This window comes from Coccinella septempunctata, chromosome 9, assembly GCF_907165205.1.
Source record: "Coccinella septempunctata chromosome 9, icCocSept1.1, whole genome shotgun sequence".
NCBI classification, from domain to species: Eukaryota; Metazoa; Arthropoda; class Insecta; order Coleoptera; family Coccinellidae; genus Coccinella; species Coccinella septempunctata.
In genome coordinates, this window is record NC_058197.1 from 3088860 (window position 1) to 3095257 (window position 6398).

At 34.3% G+C, this 6398-nt stretch overlaps 2 long non-coding RNA genes across 2 annotated transcripts; both read left to right on the forward strand.

Moving 5' to 3' along the window:
* The first annotated feature begins 4939 nt into the window (after positions 1-4939).
* LOC123320577 lies at positions 4940-5335 on the forward strand. Its single transcript, XR_006538777.1, has 2 exons — positions 4940-5228; positions 5298-5335. It is a non-coding gene; the product is annotated as an uncharacterized LOC123320577 (long non-coding RNA).
* Positions 5336-5352: 17 nt separating this feature from the next.
* On the forward strand, positions 5353-6032 carry LOC123320578. The gene is made up of 2 exons (XR_006538778.1): positions 5353-5589; positions 5647-6032. It is a non-coding gene; the product is annotated as an uncharacterized LOC123320578 (long non-coding RNA).
* Positions 6033-6398: the final 366 nt, after the last annotated feature.

Consider the following 6398-nt stretch of genomic DNA (forward strand, 5'->3'; position numbering starts at 1 on the left):
CTGGACAATTATCATATAAATTCGCATATGTTTCATAAACTCATAATTTTATAAAACACTATAATTTCAGGTATTTTTAGTGTTAGGCTCAAGTATCACAAAATAACAAAATATTTTATATGTTCTTTTTAGGTATCATAAATAATGGATTGAACACAATAAGTAAAATATCGCAGGAATTTGGACAGGTTGAAAAACAATCTCTTATGAATTCGCCAACGTATCGGAACTATTTTGTTCCTTTCTCAAGGCTCATCATACAACTAATAAAAGTAACACTTTAAAATTGGTCATAGGAAGTTAAGGATAAATCAACAATCAGTCCGACGTGTGACAGTTAAATTGAACGAATGTAATACGTTGATTCCATAGAAATTTTAAGTCACAGCAATCTAATATCGAATCAGACGACGGAACGGCAATTGGGTGGTGGGGTGCTAGGGAGGGATGGTAGAGGGGCTATATAACAGCGGAGTAGATGTACAAAGTATTCAGTTGTGTATGTGCTTCGTGCTGCAAATATCGTGTTGTGGTTTACATTTTTTAACTTTGATACTATCGAATTTTATCGTTTCATACTTAAATATTTTTTTCATTGTGGAAGACGAGATGGACAGAAAGAAGATCTTGAGAATGGGATTGGAAAAATTGAAGTCTAAACAAATTGACTTGAGGAGAACAGTTCAAATCAGGAATTTTCTGAAGTCACATGTAGGAGAACGAAAAAGAGGAAAAGTTCCGCAGAAAAAATCCGACACTCAGGCTGCAAGAAGAGAAGGTTATCAAGATGAACATAGCCAAAAGGTCGTGAAGAAAATAAATTCCGATGTTGGAGAAAAAAAGCAGTATGTGTCGAACGGAAATCTGAGAAAACGCTTGACGAGGTCTTTCATTCTGAAAGAGATTCTGAATATGACATCTATAAGAAGAAAAGAAGATCCTAATATCAAACTTTTCAATGTGAATGACTACATTGAGATTTTTAGGAAGAAGGAGAAACCTATAAAATGAAAACTTTTGTAGGATTTGTAACTCCAGACCGCGCTCTATATTCAAAATGAAATATTACCTTCGAAAAAAATTGAAAATTGTTAGATGTAGAGAAAAGACATCAGTACTGTTTTAAGTACTATGCGTAACAGACTGAACGCTCCTTGACCTGCGATCAAGAAATAGAAAATTCATAATATTGGAGTGTAAGTCTGATATTTGAATTTACAGCATATTCTTAATGAAATGAGATTTCGATAATAAAGTATGAACGTTGACTTCTATTCTATCTGTCTATTATATTCGTTAATGTAAACTGTTCTTTGTTTCAGGCTCAGGTAATTTCTTTTGAAACTAATTCATTTTAATGAAACATCCTCTACACATCCATATAGCTCATGGAAAACTTCGAAAAACCGAATAAAAAAGTTACTTTCTTTCGTCATGAATTTCTTAAAATGGATTGCTGAAATTTATTAGAGAAAATAACGAAAAATTTTGGTTGCAGTAGCCTTTTTCTTGAGGTTGAAATTGGAATAATAATATTCGCGAGAGTACTGAAGCTGGCATATGGAATAATGAGAAAACAATATAAAAAATTACGGTGCGTAGCGTAGCGTTAGATCTATGACGCCATTATAACTAGTGAAACTCAAAAGAGCAAATTTTTCCAATTATCTGTAGGATATCCGGAGGCGCTGGATTTATGTTGGGAGAATTGCGGGAAAATCAGTTTCTGAAATGGATATAAAATCTTTTTTGGAGTGTGTACCTGGAAGTGATCAGATAATTGTGAAGAAACTAAACACAGTTGGCCAAAACTCTGCTTTTAGTATTGGTCTCCCATCAAAGGAAGCTCTTGATGAGGTCTTCAGCGATTCTTTTTGGCCGGAAGGTATAGTCTTGAGGGAATTTTCCTTTGATAAACAATTTTTTCAGAAGTCCAGAGAGAATCAATTGATGGCATAGTATCGGAGCATTGTGCTGCAAAGCGTCATTTCTGCCTTCTCCTTCAGAATGTCCAGTCTCTGGGTACTGCTCTCAATAAGCTGCACTTGATGGCTCTGGAAGAGGGTGCAGACATAGTGGCGATAACTGAGCATTGGAAATCCAAAGATGAACTCGAAGCCGGCATGTTGGAGGGTTACAAGCTTGTTTCAAGTTTTTGTCGTTTGAAAGGAAGACATGGTGGAACTGCAATTTACTGCAAGGAAGATCTGAAGTGTACTGATAGGCAAGATTATAATTCACTAAGTATTCCTAATGTCATTGAATGTTGTGCTGCCAGTTTGTATATGGAAAACTGTAAAATGCTTATTATTTGTATCTATAGGCCTAATACCCCGCCATTAGCCGATGTTGTACAGTTCCTCGAATGCCTAAGAGAAATTTTTGAGCGTTGCTTGTCGGAGACATCTGACTATATTCTGGTAGGAGATTTTAACCTAGATATTCTGTCTTCTTCTGATGTTAGAGAATTTCTGTCTTTGTTGGAGAATTTCAATGTCAGAATTACAAATTTTAAGCCAACACGTCCTGTGTCTGGCTCTTGTATAGACAATGTGTTCACCTCCCTTAGCGGTAATACTAATGTAGTTGAGTACCACATCTCAGATCATTCAGGATTGAAGTTTCTCTCCACATTGATTTGCGGTGACAAAATGAAGAATAAATTTGTAAAGAAAAGAATTATAAATGACAAATCAATTGAGAGGTTTTTACGGGAACTGTCACTGATGGAATGGGATGGTGATTACGGCAGCAAACTTGATCCTAGTCAACTTTGGAATGTTTTCCACCAACGTTTTTCGGAAATTTTTGAGCCGTGTTTTCCTAAAGTTGCTATTCGACTGGTTTCTCCTGGTGTTTTTAGACAAACTCCCGAGATTAAAAAACCGAAAGATACCCTAGACAAACTTTATGTTATATCATTCTGTAAACCAGAATTCAGGGATGTCTATAGGTCCACTAAAAGGAGATATGATTCTCTTTTGACCACAACGAAGAGAGAATATTTCAACGAGATCATTGTAAATTCTGAAAATAAATCCAAAGCTTCGTGGAGGATTATTAATTCTCTAACCAAGAATAAAGTTCATAACGAGGTATCTCTTGGTCAAAGCGACCACTCAGCTCTGGCAAATCGGTTCAATACATTTTTTGCAAATATTCCAGTTAAATTAACTGAAGGTTTAACCAGATCTATTGTTTATTGTTTATTGTTAATCAGGACACATACAGTTAATTAAATACCCAAAAAATGGTCACAATTTAGATTTAAAAAAAAAAAAATAGAAGTACCTTAGAAAAAGCAAAAAAAAATGCTGGAGAATTAAAATTACGTATTCAATATAAAAAGAAAAAAACCACCACAACAGTATACATCATCCATGTGGGCCGAAAGTCAGAATACCGCGATCAATGGTAACATGTGATGAAATAATTCTTTAGCCTTGACTTGACAGAAATTGTGCTGAGAAAAAATGGGTCAATTACTTCTTTAAAGCTGTTACATTGACTGAGCATTCTATGAACAGGAGAGTTCATAGCGCTATTGGTTTGTCTCTTCGGTATGTGAAAGATGTCAAATTGCCTAATCCTCCTTATTGGAGCGTAAATATTCAGTCTGGAGGTGATGAAGATACTTTCCAGGTCCCCATTCATCAATTTCCGAAGAAATATGATGTCTATCATCCCTAATTCTCAGAGCAAACTTGATAATTCTTTTTTCATGTTTGATATTACGCAGGACGAAATTGTACAAGTTGTGAAATCTTTGAAAACCAATACATCATGGGGCCATGATGAGATACCGATGAAAGTGATAAAAGCATCGATAGACTTTATCATTGAACCATTAACTTTTATAATCAATCGTTCTTTCACGGAGGGTTTCCGGATAATCTGAAGATTACTATAGTCAAACCCCTACATAAAAAAGGTAGCAAAGATGACCTTAACAACTATAGGCCCATAAGCATCCTCTCTTCATTTTCTAAAGTTTTTGAAAAGATTTTAAGCAATAGAATGTCCAATTGTTTTCGTAAATTCAATGTTATTTCTGGATGTCAACATGGTTTTGTTAAAATAAAAATATTGAAACCGCTATTTTTGAGCTCATAAATGACATTGTTCTTGCTCTGGAGCAAGGACAAATTCCTATGGCACTGTTTTTGGACCTTTCGAAGGCTTTCTGTGTTGATCATCGGAAGCTTTTGGAAGTACTCGATAATTGTGATATCAGAGATAGTCAACTCAAACTCATAGAGAGCTATTTGAAGTCCAGAAAACAACGGGTAGTTCTGGAGGCTGATGGTGAAACCTTTGTCTCGGATGAAATTGAAACAATTTTAGGACTCCCTCAGGGTAGTATTGTTGGTCCTTTATTGTTCATAATTTATGTTAATTCTCTACCTAAGGCGATCAAAAGTGAATGTGAACCTCTAATTGAGAGGATGATGAAGAATATACCCTCATCTCGGACTGAAGTAAAATCACCAGCTGTTTTGACTAAAAGCATTGAAACAAATCATGCTCTTTCAGTTAAGTGTACAATGCCGTCCCAGGATACTACCTCAATGAGATTATTTGCAGATGATACAAATATTTTGACCCGATCGTCATGTATTCCATACGCTGTTGATGTTTGCAATATTGTGGTTAACTCGGTAAAAACTTGGTTATGTAATTATAATCTTGTCCTAAACATTGAGAAGACTAAATGTATGATTTTTCATAGTGATAATTCCAAATTAGATTTTCCTGAAACTGTGGATATTCTTGATAGCTCTGTTGTGATTGAAGATAATGTGAAATTTTTGGGTATAGTTCTTGACAGTCAATTAAAGTGGGGACCTCATACAGAACAACTTAAGACCAGATTAAGCTCTGCATGTTACACATTATTTATGTTAATTGGTCAAGTGGATTTCGATGTGCTCAAACCAGAGATATAGAAGGGGGGAGATTGAGCTTCGACCACTGCGCATCCTATTTTCATGGGACAAAAGTGGGTCCGCCATTTGTCAGGTCATAGCACGGTATTATGATCACGGTTTAACAATTTAGTGAATATTCTTGTCATTTAGCTGCCATTGCCTGCTGTCAAGTCAAACGAATGTAAACAATAATAACAAATATCAACGTATTTTTGGTGATATTTAGCGGATTCGTGTGGTTTTATTAGCTTTTTTTGCTGAATAGCAGGATATTTACGATGGCTTACTTCACAATTATAGGTAAGTTCCCAATTATATCATTTTTTGAATATCTTTGATAGATTTACAAATTTTTTAAACTTGTTTCAGTATTTCTCCTTCAAAATTGATGAAAAGACTCATCGAATTGAAAAAATTCCAAGCATCATATAGAAGGAAATTATACAATTAAGTCTCTAAAAAATAAAATACAACACATGAAAGAAATGATGGACTTTTTTAGACAAGATCAACGTATTTCTGAAAATGCTGCCCATCATTGGGAGAAATCTTTTGATTCAGTGCCACATTGATGGAGAGATATTTAAAAAATGTAGAGAATGATACTGTGACTCTAAAAGTTCCAGTCTTGAGGGAATTGTAATATTCTTCAAAAATCAAGGTAAGATGAGATAATTTGATATGAAACTGAGATGATGTTATTTTATGTTTGTTTCAGGGGGACTTCATGTACCATCATATGGAATTATAACGATATGTCAATCAGGAATTTGATGATTTCAACTAAAAATAGAGTTCCAAGAGATGAAAATTTTCTTGAAGCATTTGCAACAATTCAGTTCCAAAAATTTTATGATCGAGTTGATGATTTGTTCCCTTCCTTGAAAGAACATTTTTCATATTCTTCAGTGATTGGCAGACATCATGGCTTTCTTTTAATGAAAAATATTGCCAGATCTCATTTTAAAATTAGAATATTCAATCTGTAAAAAGTTTATACTGAAAAATTCAAGGTTCTGCAATTAGAAGACTTCATCACTTGATTTTATGCAGGAATCGATACTGGATATACAATATTGTATAAATAAAATGAATAGAAAAATGTTTTTTTTTTTTATATATTTAATGCCAGTAGCTACTGAAAAATTTATCGACCTTGTTAGCTTTCATCATATCATGTCTTACTTCCAATAAAAAATATCAGATCAAATTATCCACTTTGTGCAAAAAATCTAGTGTCCTTCAGATAGACAAAATCGTGTTTCCTTAGAAAGAGAAAATAAAATTAAAACTTAATAGAGTTCCAGAATTGCATCTCGAAGGAACGGGCAATTTTTCAGGTTACTTTCCTCTGATCGTAATTAGGGAATAGTAGTGAAAAACGATTCTGGAACAAATCAAATATTGGTGACGCTTCGAAGTCTATATATATCAGACTACCCCATAAGACCAAATTGCTAGAATCTTCGA